Genomic DNA, 16,066 nt, shown 5'->3' on the forward strand with positions numbered 1-16,066 from the left:
ACTTGATAACATGCAAGGATTTATGTAATGTAAGGATAAGTGTAGATTCATATAGAAGACAAGGCCCCAAGATCATGAAGCAGTCTTAGACTTAAGTCAAATTTTATACACAGTGACTGTCTTACTGTCTTGCGATTGACAACATCGAAAAAATGAAATTCTATTTGAAAGTGTCGCTATATTATGTTGATAGTTACGAAGTTTAAGTGTAATTTTATGTCATATCATAATTTTATAAAAGTTTGCAATTTAGACTTCAGTCTAAAAATGCTTCATGGTCCTGAGGCCACGTGTGTCATAAAGCAAATTTTGTTCGAAAATATGATTATAAACCCTAACACAAAACTTGGTATGCATTCAGTTTTAATTCATGATCAACATTAACAAAGGTAAAATCTTGATATGAAAACATTGTAGAGTATTTTATAATAATTTAATTCTGGTTGTAACGGGGCATTTGATTGGATAGAAAAATTTAGTTAAATTTGTATAACCTGGATTGCACGTCACAAGACGTGTCACAATGCACCAACGTCAAAAACGTACTAATCCGCTTCGCGAATTATAAAGCGTAAATTGTCCCAACCCAGGTAATACTCGTATAACTTGGGTAGATATTGAGTTCGTTTCTTAAGTGAATGACGGCCAAAGTATATATATATATATATATATATATATATATATATATATATATATATATATATATATATATATATATATATATATATATTTTTTTTTTTTCCCAGTGTTTTTGTCTGTGATAACACTACGTATCGATTTTGTACTATATAACCCATAACTTAAAATTGGGGCGCCAGAGGGGTTTGCTTATTTATATTTAAATATTAAATCGTACAATAGCTAAAGATTATATAAATATAAGTAATAACGAATCTTTCTTTGAATATTATGAGGTTATAATTTCGGTCTTTATTGGATTTGATCACGCCCCGACCGAAATTATCACTTCATAATACTCAAAGAATGATTCCATATATATATATATATATATATATATATATATATATATATATATATATATATATATATAACAATTACTTTGCATTTACAGTTTTCATTCTTCAGTGTTAACATGACACTTTTGCAATTTATGTGCAAAAGTATTGCTATGGATTTTTCCCATTGTGAAGTCTAGCTTATTATCAAGCAATGATTATGGTTGAGTGAAGGAGCAGTAAATAAGTGCGGTAAAACCTTCCAAAAAATTGACAAGATATTGAAAACAAGGCGACTCTCAGACCCTTCAAGCCTTTGATTTATCAACTAAAAACGATTTATAAAAAATCATATGAGTGTATGAGTATAAATTCGGTAGCGTTTGAATTCATTCCTTACAATATATAAAGGGGTAAAATTATCAACACGAAGCAAACATTGTTCAATTTAAACACTTATGTAGACAAACAACTTTGACATCTTATTCCGTACATTTCGTTCCTGGGATCAAAGTTGCAAATCATTGCCCTAATAAGCAAAGTGCCTCTTGTGTTCATAATAGTTGTTTTATATCTGTGCTTTGCGACGTAAGATTTAAATAATGGTACATTTTGACATTTTTCCCACTAGAATGCATGCAAAAGGTTGTCAGAGAAAAGCAGGAAATGATGTATAGCATGGGGAATCTTCAAAGAATAGAGCTAGAGAACCACCGACTTAAACATCAAAATATGGATCAATCAGGTAAGAGAATTATTTTTTTTATTTTTTTTTTCAGCGGTTTATTAATGTTTTTTAATGAATTTAACATAATAAGACGCGCTTATATATTGTTACTTGCTGGTTACGTGTTGCTAATTGCAATCGATTATTATCTTAGAAAAGTATTGCTCTGTTTTCAGAAGTCTACGTTCAAGGTTATTAAGCTTTGTATATTTATTTACCGCAGTTATTTATATCACTTATACCATTCCGGAAATCATTGATAGTTTGGAAGGATAAAGGTTGAAACTGCTGCTTAACATTCTTAAAGCCGAGTATCTTACCTAAAATGTCGAAACAGTAGTTTTGATATATTTTAATCATCTGTTACTTGTCTAAATTCTTTGAAATAATTTTGCCCTCTTTAAAGGAAAGAATAATTACACGTATCTAGATCATTTTTAACTTGTATTTAGGCATTAAATGATTATTATCTAAAATTTAGAACAAATTACCAAGCTTCATGCATCACTTCAAGAATATGGATTACTACGCGACCATATTCAAGAATATTACAAAGCTTTGCAAGATTCCCAAATGGAACTTCAAAGAGAAAAAGGTATGACATTATTGTCGTTATAAAATTTTCAAATCAAATAGTATTTTAACTAACCTGAGCTAAAAGCTCAAGTGAGCTATTCTGATCACATTTTGTCTGTCGTCTGTCTGTCTGTCCGTCTGTATGTATGTCTGTCTGTCTGTAAACTTTTCACAATATCAACATCTTCTCAAGAACCACTGAACCAATTTCAATCAAACTTGGTACAGAGCATTCTTATGTTAAGGGGATTCAAAGTTGTTAAAATGAAGGGCCACGCCATTTTACAAGGGGAGATAATTTGGAATTATTGAAAGAACGAGGTACAGTTTCACTTATATTTTGCCCTGTTCTTAGGTAATTTTTTTTAAAAATATCACGAAAAATTCAAATGCAGCATTTATTTACACATAAATACCCATAGATTAAGAATCTATAAATAGTTATCTGATTAGACTTTCACAACTGTAATTGTGACGTCATGAAAAGTGCATTTTCTCGTATTTTTTAAAACTAAACAGACGACACCAATTTGTCAATGGTTATTTGAATAGAAAACAATGCCCGCAGCCGTCGCCCACGATGAAACTCACATTTTAACTTTATTATGTGATATCACATAAAATGAATTAATTTCGTTCTGGGCGACGGCTGCGGACAAATTTTCCTCTTCAAAAAACTATAAAAAAAAATTGCTATTTTTCATCATTTTTGACTACATTTTAGAAATATGACAAAATGTTGAAGTCATTATCCTTTTTTTAAAAATCAGAATAAAGGTGTATAGCATAGCACGGTAATTTATATACACATGTATAAAAGATATTGTGTGCATATTTTCATGAGATTTAAACAACTTTGGAATTTTAGGGCAAATATTTAAAGAAACCGTATCTTTTCAAAAATCTTCTTCTCAAAAAAACAAAAAAGCCAGAAAAGCTGATAATTGTCTGGAAGAATCCCAAGGTAATGTAAATATATATAAAGTTGTGAAAACCATGACCCCCAGAAGTAGGGTAGGGCCACAACTGGGGGGGGGGGGGTCGAATTTTAACATAGGAATATATAGAGTAAATCTTAAAAAATCTTCTTTTCAACAACCGAAGGCCAGGAAAGCTGAAACTTATGTGGAAACATCCTCAGGTAGTGAAAATTCCAGCTTATTCAAATCATGATTTCCGATGGTAGGAAGAGTTCACAACGGGGGGGGGGGGGCAAATATTTAATTTACATACATGTAATAATAAATAGAGGAATATAATAAAATCTTTTTCTAAAAAAACATTTGCCTAGAAAAGCTGTTATTTTAGTTGAAACAACTTCAGATAGTGTAGATTCAAATTTTTTTAAATTAAAAATCTTTAGAAGTAGGGTGGGGCCACATTTGGGATCCCATTGTACAAAGGAAAACATTTTAATTATTCACAAAAACTGATATGTTATCCTATATGGTTTTACCTATATGCAAGCATTTTTAAATATTGCTGATTCTTTAACATTGTTTGAATTTTGGCACCTGGATGAATATTGGGTTTCACATGGGGTTCAGAATTTGATGTTGGTTTATACCCTTTATATAAACAACTGTTTAGGGTCTGTATGTAAAATGCATTGCTGAATGTGACATGACTATAAAATAATCCTGTAAAAAAAAGAATTACACCATATTGTCCAACCATTTTGTATAATGACCTTGAAGTTGATTTTATCATGCCTATTGTTGCTCAGATGAGCGATGTGGCCCATGGGCCTCTTGTTTTATGTTAAAGATCTGGGGAAATCAAATTCATGAAAATTTATATTCGTTGAGATGACACATATGAAAAGAAATAATTAAAATAGACAAGTAAGAAAAAAATAAAAAAACACATGTACATATTTAAATAAAATTAGTCAAAATTACATATTGTAGATCATTTTAGACTTTAAAACAATGATTGTTGTGTAAAATGTGCATACTTTAGAGTATGAGTTGCACATTTGATCAGTAATTTTTCTATGATATATATAAAATATTTTAAAAATGGGCGATAATGATCTTATCAAACATAAAAGAAATGAACATTACATTTTGATTAAAAAGAGAAGAGTCGACACATCAACGAACTGCTGTCAAAAACTGGGTACCGTTTAGATAGTATGGCTTCAGAACTGAACAATTATCGGACAACGACTGAAGGTTACAGACGTTCATTGGAAGAAGAAAAGGGCAAGTTAACAGTTGTTATTCAAATATATCTTCAGAAACCTAAATACTCCTAGACTTATACTTTTCAAGACACTGCGTCACAAGATGGCAATAAATTTTAATGATTGTAATATGTTTGTATCAATCGATTTGGTTGTGTATCGTCAAAGCTTAGTGGATAGTCATAGCTTACATATGTAGTGGTTAGAGAATCGGGCTTGTTTTCTGCAGATTATAAGTTTGAATCCGCTTACGGCTTTATTTCATGTTAAATGAATCAAACTTTTGAAAATATCGAATAAAGACGATGATTTTACTTACAAAAATTGATTTTCTTCAAAATTATAATTGTAAAATATATGGTTCATAATATGCAGATGTTGATTTCGCTATTGTGAAGTCATAATGGCACAGAAGCCAACATGAAAATTTATTTTTAATATAGTAAGGTTTATAATATTTCTATTTTTAGTATACATGTAGTTATGTCAATAACATAATTTGTAGCGCGATAACATGATATCAATCGGGCATTCATATCATAGGGAAAATACGATATTACGATAATAATGTATAAGGTATTATATTTTAGAAAAATCCAACAAATTAGAACGAAAGTTGGATCGTCTTACCAGTAAGTACAGTTTTACATTTGAAAAGAAAATTCCACCATCGACATTCTTCGAAAAGTTAAACATTTATGACCAAATTTAAACCTGCTTGGTCCAATTTTATATCAGATTATGTGTACGCTTATAAACGATGGTTATGCCAAGAACGTGTTAAATAATATACATTGCAGGAGTTTTCCTGCTCTCTCTCTCTCTCTCTCTCTCTCTCTCTCTCTCTCTCTCTCTCTGATCATTTAATTTCAAAGTTTTGCTATTTTTAATGTGGCTTAGGGCAAAAAGAAGGTTTTTGAGATTTGTTTTTACTTATTGTAGTAGACAATGAGAAGCTGACGGAAGAACGAGACAAATGTGAACAAAAGAGTTTTGAGTACAAAGACGAGTGCAGAAGCTTGCGTGAAGATCTTGAAAAGTCACAAGCTGAATGCCGGGACCTACTGAGCCAAACACAAGAGGGAGCTTCCGACGGTACAACGAGTTTACTGCAAGGTAAACAACAAAAAAGAATTTATTTTGATTTTTTTAATTTAACCTATGTAAAATACAATAAAACAATAACTACTCAAAGTCGAAATTGTTTCTGGAATCTTTCAAAATCTAAATGATCTTTCTTTGTTAGCTTTATTTTACTTCCTTTTTATTTTTAGGAAACTATTTCACAAGCACACCGATGGGCAACGGTAGTATACATTAATTATAAAATAATGGCTTCTTAGCAAATAGCATATTGCATTTTGTTAAAATCAGGCGGAGAATTAGAAACTTGCGCGTTATAAGCCACCACAACAAGCATTCAATGGCTTTGTTGACTTGTAAAAAGAGAACTTATTCAAGTCAAGCATCCTGATAACATGAAAATAGTTTTAAGTTGCCTGAATCATTAACTAGCTCAAACTATGAGCCATGGATCAATTCTTTTTGGCAAAAAATAGGTGCAAGTTAAAGAACCTTCTGCTGCGCACAAGATATTAATGGTAAGAAAAAAATAGTGTAAAGGGGTTTTCAAAAGCCCAATGCTAAAATATATATGTTTTTGTATATATGTGTTGCTAACTAAAAATTGCGTTCGTTCGGTTTTTTTAGTTTATTTTCATGCGTTTGACTTTATATTTAGAACTTCGTTGCCTATAACCAACAATTGTATAAAACATAAATGAGGGTTTTTTTCCTAAGGTGAAAAAAAACAGGCTTTTTATTTGATTAGATTAATCATGGCTTGATACGGGGACCGAATTTTTAACTTGTTAAAAAAATGGGACTAAAATTAAAGATAAAAAAAAATTTAAAAGATGGCCTTTAATGATTAACAGCTGAAAGATGAAATTTATTGTGTTCAAGTGGAAAAACGTGAATATTAATAAATTCAAATGCAAGTTTTTTTTAACAAATACCACCATAAATAAAACTGTTTTTCTGATGTATTCCATAAATCCAAGGTTATTCGGCACTTGATGAAAGTACTCATTTTTAGTTAGGTGATGTGGTCCTTATTCCTCTTGTTTTGTAAGATTAAGCCATACTTATGACTCTTTCTTTTTCCAGGGTTTGGAAAGCCGAGTTCTCAATCTAATTTTGTATTTGGTAAGTTAATTTTAGGTCTTGTCCAAACTTGTTGGAATTGGCACATGATAACTATTGCATTAATGAAATTATTAGTAATTGGCCATTGACTCCTTAATTAATATGAAATTTTTTTATATTTTTATTCCTGATGCTTTGCAACTTACTATGACTTACAATCTCAATGGTTTATATTAAAAAAAAAACATGTTTCGATTTTATGAATATTCGAAGAAGTTATTTTTTGTTATTATTGTAATTTAGGAGATATTTTTTTTATATAAAAATTTAATTAAATTTATATTTCAAGGAATAGGAGGAGATAAAATGAACAGGAAAAAGTGAAGCAAAGATTTCGTTCAAGTGATTCTTTTTTTTTAAGTTTACTATATTATCTACGCCAGGAGGAAAGGAATTCTTGACATGATATATAAGCGACTTTTTGAAATGATTATGACTTTTTTAGATACCGGGTCCTGTGCTGGAGATTGTGATCATTTGGTTAGAACCACTTCATAGCAAACTAAAATGATAAAAGATAACCATGCATTTATATTTCTTTTGAAGTGTTACATGATAATAATTTGTTGAGTTGTGATACATTTACTATATTGTTGCGTGGGGTGTAACATGAAAACATTCCAATGGTTTAAATGCAAGACTAATTTTGTTTATTCTGTCTGATATTCATTTATGTATTCCCCACTTCCTTTTGGCAGCTACTTCAACAATACACATGTCTGGCTGAACAGGTCAATGACTTCCGATTCTATTGACATTATATACCAGTATATCGTTATGTTTAAGAATCAACCACAATATAAAAAGATTGAAATCAAACAAGTCTCATTTCATGAAGTCCATGCATTTTTATGGATATTTTTGTTTTTTATTTCAAATTAATTATACATGGAATAAATTTTTATGTCTTATACTTTTATTATATATAACCGGATAAATATTTTTAAGAGTTTTATGTGCTCTGTCTCATTTGTGTGGATGCATTTTTATTTAGACATCTTGTTATTCTTTAAAATATAATTATACATGTATTTGTGTTGTCTTAAAAATTACTGTATATCGATTTTTACCGACACGTGAGTTAAAGAAAATAAAGTTTAATTGTATAGCTCATATAAATATCCTGTAATCAATTGGGCGTCGTCGTTGTTATAAGCGTTTCACACCTATCTTTTCCTTCATTTTTAATCTTAAATGCTATGAAAAAGGTAAGCATATCTTAAAAATATGCTTCTTATTTATTAAATTAATAATAGCCTTTTTATTAATTATATGTGTTATACCTTTGCATAAGTGATATTACTTAATTAAAGGAATTTAGACACGATTTGATTCCAACATTTTCAATTTTTTATTTTTTATTTTTAATATATAAGAATGATTAATATGGGTATAATATGGGTGTTTGCCACGGGTCATTTTGTCAAAGAAATGGTAATTTCCTTACTTTATATAATTTGTACACAAATATAAGACTCGAGCTTTGTTTACATAACAAAATAATTCTTGTCTGTGTATTTCGCTTGTAACTTGACATCTAACATTCAAATATTGGTCAATCTTACAAATGCAAAAGTAAACCATTTATTACATGAAGATAAAAAATAAAATTTTGATCTCAGATCGTGTCTAAGTCCCTTTAAGGTCTTTCGTTTTCAAAGTAAGACCATATTGGTTTTGTTCGTTTTTTCCTACTGTTATTTCTTTTTCCTACAAAATATGATTAAATTATTTCTCGAAAACGTATTGGCTCGGCCGATTTTTATAAAACTTGCACATTTGATACACATTGATCTGAACTTGACAACATTTTTTTGGATGACGTCCTTTTTTTGAGATAATGACGCGTTTTCAGACGGTCGGCTTGCATTGTCCAGTGATCTCCTCCTAAACGGTAAAATATTTCAAGTTAAAACTTTTGGAAATTGTAGACAGATATTGTAGATGTGTCATTTGGCATTTTATATTTGTCATGCTCAAAAAACGTTGAAGATCGCATGGTCCCGAAAAATAAGATTAAAAATCGTCGTAATTGTTCCTGATTTGTTTAATCTCGACTGAATTCAAAAGCCACTGCTATTCCCAAAAATTGACAGACATTGTCTGACATCCACTGTATATTCACTGTACCCTACTGTAAATCCACTGTACACCCACTGTACAGATCTACTGTACCACACTGTTACCACACTGTACAGAGCCACTGTACTCCACTGGACAGCACTGTACCTACCCACTGACCAGCACTGTACCTCACTGTACAACTGACCAGCACTGTATCCCACTATACACCACTGTACAGGGTACTGACAAACACTGTACACCACTGTAACCCACTGTACCAATGTTTTTATAAGTTATTTATATGCTTGAACAATGAATTGAATATTTACTTTATTTGAGATCAAAATCTGGATTTATTTTGATTCTTTCCTATTGCTTACAAGAGAGAAAATGGGCTTCTATTTAGTTAAGTTCACATATAATTACATGCTAGGTCAGGATTTTTTTCTAGAGAAAGGGCAGGGATATCATCGATTTCTGGGGGAGCTTAGACATATTTTGGATAGTTGTACAATGTAAGTTTTAAAAAATTGAATTATCCTCTGCTCCCCCTCCCCTATCCTCCGATCCATGCATGTATTAAAAACTCAGAATCCAATTATCATACAAAATAAAGCAACTTATTGGCTTTAAATTAAAGGGGAGAGTATTTATATATATTTCAATGTCAATTTTCTAGTAACTAAATATTTAATTGGTTTTTTTTTTTAACAATGAATTTGATTTTATCAATATTGTCAAATAAATATTAGTTTACATGTAACATTAAAGTTTTAAAATTCAGAGAATTTAAAACTATGTATTACATTTTATAGATAAAAAAAATCCACCATATTGCACAACATACTGATTTTTTTTTTCAAGTGAGAGAAGATAACCAACTGGTCTATACTTTAAAACTTTAAAAGATCCGTGGGTCAGTGTCTGTGTATGGTATACATACTTTCAATAAATCAAAAGGTGTGAATGTCGCTATATTCAACCTTGTAAATTGTCAGTCTGACACCTTGTTCAAGATATTATGTAATTCCCTTATAGGGGTATTTGTGGTCTTTAGAGTATTAAATCTAGTTGAAATATATATTTTTAAAAATATAACATGTATGAATAAACGAAATTATCTTTATATTCATCATTTTAGAAGCGTTTTTTTTATTATTTAAATCAAGTCGGATATTAAACATGTTAAATATTTATAAATCCCTTCCCCTCCCCCAGCAGTCGCTGATATCAAAATAAGTATAGTGTTAAATTAAAAATGAAATGTGTCGATAACGAACAGTGTTCAAATAATATTTCACTCTGTTACGATACTTTAAATTATAAACTTTTAAATTCTAACACTGTTAGTTATCACCACGTGTCATACATCTACATGTATCTTCTCTTGCACAGCTAAGAATGTTGCCATGATATAGATGATATATATATTTGTACACTGCCTTGCAATTATCTTCAAATTGCTGTCTGGGCGCCTTTCAGACACCATTTTAATTTGTTTTACTACTTCACATTTCAAAACCTCACAAAATTAGATGCATTTCTTTACATAAAAAATTAAAGAATGATTTAGTTTAAAGGGAAAAGTGGAGAAAAATTATGACATTCTTTAATCGGAGCTAGTGATAAATGAAAAAAAAGAATTATCAGTCAAATAATCTCTACATCATTCGAGTTTGACGTTAAATGAGACTTTCACATGAATAGCATTCGGAGACTTTTACACTTTCCAGATCACCAAATACACAATTGAGAGTTGCTCCAAAAGTAGTGTCGCAGTTGCAATAAAACCATGAAAACTCGCTGTAATGACAAAATCTCCAACTGTATTATATTTACATATATTTATTTAGATCTGAAAATTTTTAGTGCAAAACGATATTTGTGCCCGAAGACAACATATTTAGAGCGTTAGGTAAGGACAGTCGCCGCACGCCTGCGACGTTGTTTATGTATTTTTGACGTTTTGTTTTAAATTATACTTCTGTGCTTTACAAAGAAATGGTTGGGATGCTATATCCACACTTTATTGTAATTGTTTCTATTACATGTAAATATCAATACAATGTATTTTATCTGTAACATCCGGTCGTGACGGTACCAAACAAAATTCTTTGTTCTATTATTGTAATTTTCAATAGAATTTTTCAGATTGTTTTTAAAATATTACACAGTATTGAAATGGCAAATACTTGAAAAGTGCATTTCTTCTGTTGAGATATTTCAGATCTTATTGAGATGTTGATTTTCTGAGTTTGTCCGCGCGAGATCTCAATAAAGTCTAGTGACTGAACAACCAATAATTGCTATAAAATAGACCTTAACATGTTGATGTGCAGAATAGATACAGTGTATCAATTATTAGTCCATCACTTCAGTAGTCACTGAAGGTGACACCAAAAATCGGCTTTTAAAAGTTTTTGCTTTTTTAATGAAAAATTCTATCTATTTTAGATCCTTTCGAATGAAATATACGTTATCCTCATTTGAAATATTTCAGATATCTATTTGATATGTTTCTTTTCTGATTTTGTACGCGCGATATCTTAAAAACAGTAAGTGATTGAGCAACCAATCTTTGCTTTATAATAGACCTTTTCATGAATCAATAACTTGTCAATAACTCAATAACTTGTCTGTCAGTTCTGGTCATAACCAGAAGCAAGCAAAATTGTACTTTTTACTTTTATAATTTTCGATAGAATTGTCCAGACTTTTTTTTTAAATTTCAGCGCACTATTGTAATGGTAAATACATGAGTATTGCTTTTTTCTACTGAGGTATCTCAGATATTTTCAGAATCTTTTCTGATTTTGTCTGTGCAAGACTCAATAACGGAAAGTGATTGAGTAACCAAGATTTGCTATATGATAAACCTAAACATCATGGTGTACATGTAGTACTGTCTCATCCGTTCTGCGTGTTTTAACCGTTTTGTATGTTATGGATGAATCTCTGTGTCTCGCACGGTTTGGGTAGATATATAAATCTTTGCCTTATCCTTTCTGAGACAATATTTACTTCGTTGGACAATCCTAAAGAGGTTGGATCCGTGAAGCTTGAAAAGGAGGCAGAGAGTGGGCAGTAAGTAAAGGTGTTTATTCAAAGAGCGCAATCGATAAGTCTGTCATTATTATAATCATAATAAAACAACCCGGTCTCGCTTAACAATATGAAATAAATACCCGATCAATAAAATGAGGAGACCATGGTTAATTACAAAATAAACAGTACTATAAACAAGCAAAATGATACTGCAATAAATTAATTCATAAAAGTTTTTGACTTAAAAATATACCATCAGGTGTCAGAGTGAAAACGAAAATGAAAGTACAATTGTTTACATTAGTGACTTAACGTCAGTCCTAATAAATCTATGATCGCACGATCTTAAACTATATGACAAATATGTATTCTCAGTATGTGTTCTCGGCCAATGTTTGGCAAAAAAACTTTAAAGATTTAAAAGATTTCTCAAAACCTTATATTTTCATTACGACGTTAGCCTGACGTCATCATTTCCTTACTTCTTAGAACACCAAAATTGAAATGCATTTATTGACAAGACTAGCTGTTTAACACATTTTAGAACATGTAACTGCTTATTAGACATTATTGTGAATGTATTCAAATGCAATTAATGTAAGGCTGTTAAGATACAGAAAATTGCTATTTTTGTTTTTATGAAACTCTGAGTCAATCAATGCAAAAATAAAATGCCAGGCAACTACTGACATTATAAGTAAGTAATTGAATAAAATGAATAAATAAATAAATAAATAAATAATAAAAGTTATCTCAAGCCAAAAGAAATTTAAGAATTTAATCGGTAGTACAGATTACGGAAGTTATAATTGTAAAAAAAAAGCGAAGTTAATGCATACATTCTTTTTAAAAAACATGACTTTAAATGGAAGAGTTCTTACGCACACTCATTCTTTATCTGTATAGAACAAAATGTGACAATGTATGTGACATCTTTAGATTTTCAGCACTTGATATTATAAATCTTTGTATAAACAGTCATAAACCGCATATAAGCTTTTTAAAATATTTTCTTTTATACTTCTAAATATCTCATTTGTCATTTTAAAAAAAATTATGAGTTTACTATGACGGTCAACTCTTAACGTCGATTCCTATTGTGACGTCAGCAAACCCGTGAGCTACGTTAAATGTACGTGAGTATTCTAATTACATGCATATGTTACAATTTTGAAGCAATATTATATATAACGGTCTACAATTTGGATATAAAACGATAGAAAAAGAGTGCATATGCAATAAATCAATAATATGCAATAATTCACTGTTTTTGGTTGACCTATATTAACGTTTTGTGTTACTTTCGTTTTGAGTACCCAGAATTTTGCTTTCTTTTTGAATTCCTATTTAAATAGTAAATACACGCTTCTAAACAATTTGAGAGTAAAGCGTCAAAGCGGTAAGAAAGTTTATGTTGTTCATCTTTAAGATTTAGAAATAAACTAAACATAATTTGATAAAGTTGCATGATTTATTTTTATGTTTTTTTTAAATATTCAAGCAATTAATTATTAGATTTAATTTAATATTGGCGTTCAATAACTTGATGGTTTGCCTCTTTTTTGTGTGTGTGTTTTTTTTTTTTTTTTGCAGCAAGCATCATGAATGCATATTGCACTATTTAATTTAGGTGTATTTATTTTACATTTTTTTTTAAAATTAAATGTCATGACCACAAAAAAAAATCAACTAGCTTGATTAGGCGATATTTATTGATATGAAAAAAAATTCGCATTATATTCCTACAATGTATAACTGTATCATTTGATCATCAATAAAAATCTTGGTCTTTCTGCCAAAATGTTAAAAAGCATGAAAATTGCATTAAATAAACATTAAAACGCAGAACATCAAATGGGATTTGTTGATCGTTGACACTATTTTTTTTTATAGCAACACATATATTGACCGAGTTTTGCAGGTTTTAAATAATGACAAAACCAAATGATCATAGAAATTAGTTGTTTAAAAAAAAATATCCCCGAGACTCGGCTAGCTTAGGCAATATTTATTGATATGAAAATTATATGTTCCTATAATGTATTGTATAACTGTATCATTTGATCATCAATACAAAATCTTTGTCTTTCTGCCAAAATGTTAAATAGCATGAAAATTGCATTAAATAAACATTAGCACGCAGAACATTAAATTGGATTTATTGATCGTTGACACTAGCAACATATCGACCGAGTTTTGCAGGTAATAAATAATGACATAACCAAACGATCAGTTGAGTACTCTTCGAAGTTAAAATAAACGTTTGCATAAACATTTTCAAAAAGCCTCTTGAAATTTGAGTTCAATATCTATTATAATAAACAAGTGTTATAATTATATATATTAATCAGTTTGTAATGCAGCATCTTCGCTAGACAAGTGTCCGATTCGTTTTTCTCATCTTCGCTAGCCAAGTGTCCGATACGTTTTTCTCATCTCATCTAGGGAGATGAGAAAAACGAATCGGACACTTGGCTAGCGAAGATGCCCGTGGTAATATCGAAAAGCCCTGTCAGTTTCTTTTGAGCTATGAATAACAATAAGTTTTTTTTTGTTAAGAAATAAAGCATATATGTTAGTATCGTATCTTTGAAAGCTTTCATTGATCGCCTTTACATACATGCACCCACGTTTTAAATGTTTTATTAAATTATTCAGATGGTTGTAAAGTAATATATCAACAGCGAAGGGATGCAACGTTCTGCTTCACCTACCACCATCGATTCACCGAATACTTACATCACTATGATGCCCGTACAGGGACAGCCTCTTCGGGCATTTGGTGACGATATCGGTGATCCCGGTTTGCGAAATGGGGAGGTAAAAAATTTAGGAGTGGGAAAAAGTAGTTTACATTTTATTTGCCCATATTAGATCATATTGTTTGTATTTAAGTTTCTGTTTACATCTTTTGATAATTTTAGTTATCACACATCCCAAAGTTAACACGTTTACATCTCTATAAACATAAGCATGAACATTTAACCTACCAAAGTTTTACCTACAAATACAAGCATATAACATATACAACTACCTTGTCTAATGATAGAATGTTAAAATTCTTTATAAAATTACCCAAACATTTTTACTTAACACTTATATATATTTACAAATTCAATTCTTATCATCGTGTATTATTTTAGACGAAAATGTTATTCTATATTTGATAGATGTCTTTAGATGAAAACGGGGCTGAAAATAACAACGTGGTGGCTGTTGACAATTATGAAAACGAAGTGGATTTTTTCCAGTCACCAACTTCTGGAACTAATATGGCTCACTACCAAGGATCCGATGAAACCCTCAACTTTCTTTCTGATATACAAAGTAAGTACTGAGTAGAAAACTTTGTTTGCTGTCACATTGACAGCCTTTATTGTATTGTACGTTTGCAAGTTTTTCTTATCTCTAAGGCGTATCAATGCTTCGGCTTGTATGCAAAACGTTTGCCCAAGGTATAGGGGACCCCAAACAGCTCACTTGAAAACTTAACAATTTGCAGTTACAGTTAAAATGTAATAATTATATTTTTCAAAAGTTTTTTTTTTTTTCATTTACGAAATCACGCATGATTACTAATTTTTATGGATGATTTCAATATTTTTTTCATTAATCTACATGTTTTTCATTTTAGCTTAATGTCATACTTTTTTAAAAGAATTTTGTTGTTTTTTGTTTCATTTATATTTTTAATACTTAGACCAGTCCAGAGAGGTTTCAGAAAAGAACACATCTGCAGAGTCTAATGATGTATTGACAGAGGATGTAATTGTAGAAGCAACAGTTGCTGCTAGTGATGCAAAATCAGGGGATGATAGTCCATCGCAGAGTGTTCAAAATGAAAACATTGAACATGATTATATAAACAGCGAAGAGATACAACATTCTGCTTCAACTACCACCATTGATTCACCGAATTCTTCCATCACTACGACGCCTGTACAGGAACAGCCTTCTCGGGCATTTGGTGACGATGTCAGTGATTCCGGTTTGCGGAATGGGGAGGTAAAAAATTTATTTGCTCATATTTGATCATATATTTTTGCATTTAAATTTTTAAAATATCTATTTTTGAATACTTTAGTCTAAACATATCACTAATCACATTCACACTAAATACAATTCCCTCTACTCCAAACGGAAATTAATATTAATTTAAAACTGTTTAGATACTGACAGGACTGAGAGTTCTAACCAATTTAATATCGATCAGTCGAAACCTTCAGCGAACTAGGAACAATTAAAAAATAAGCTTCCTAAAAGACAACTGAGTGTGTCCATCATGCATGTTAACGTTTCAGG

At 30.5% G+C, this 16,066-nt stretch overlaps 1 protein-coding gene and 1 long non-coding RNA gene across 3 annotated transcripts in view; one reads left to right on the forward strand and one right to left on the reverse strand.

Moving 5' to 3' along the window:
* The window catches only part of LOC128176206 (uncharacterized protein PF3D7_1120600-like), a 176,721-nt gene that overhangs the window by 75,561 nt on the left and 85,094 nt on the right, over positions 1 to 16,066 (forward strand). The gene's annotated exons all lie outside the window — the stretch shown is intronic.
* LOC128176209 (uncharacterized) overlaps positions 6,944 to 16,066 on the reverse strand; it is a 42,954-nt gene continuing 33,831 nt past the window's right edge. The window contains exon 2 of the long non-coding RNA XR_008242756.1: positions 6,944 to 8,884. This is a non-coding gene — a long non-coding RNA (uncharacterized LOC128176209). The remainder of the gene's footprint in view (positions 8,885 to 16,066) is intronic.

Source organism: Crassostrea angulata, chromosome 3 (assembly GCF_025612915.1).
Source record: "Crassostrea angulata isolate pt1a10 chromosome 3, ASM2561291v2, whole genome shotgun sequence".
Classification (NCBI taxonomy): Eukaryota; Metazoa; Mollusca; class Bivalvia; order Ostreida; family Ostreidae; genus Magallana; species Magallana angulata.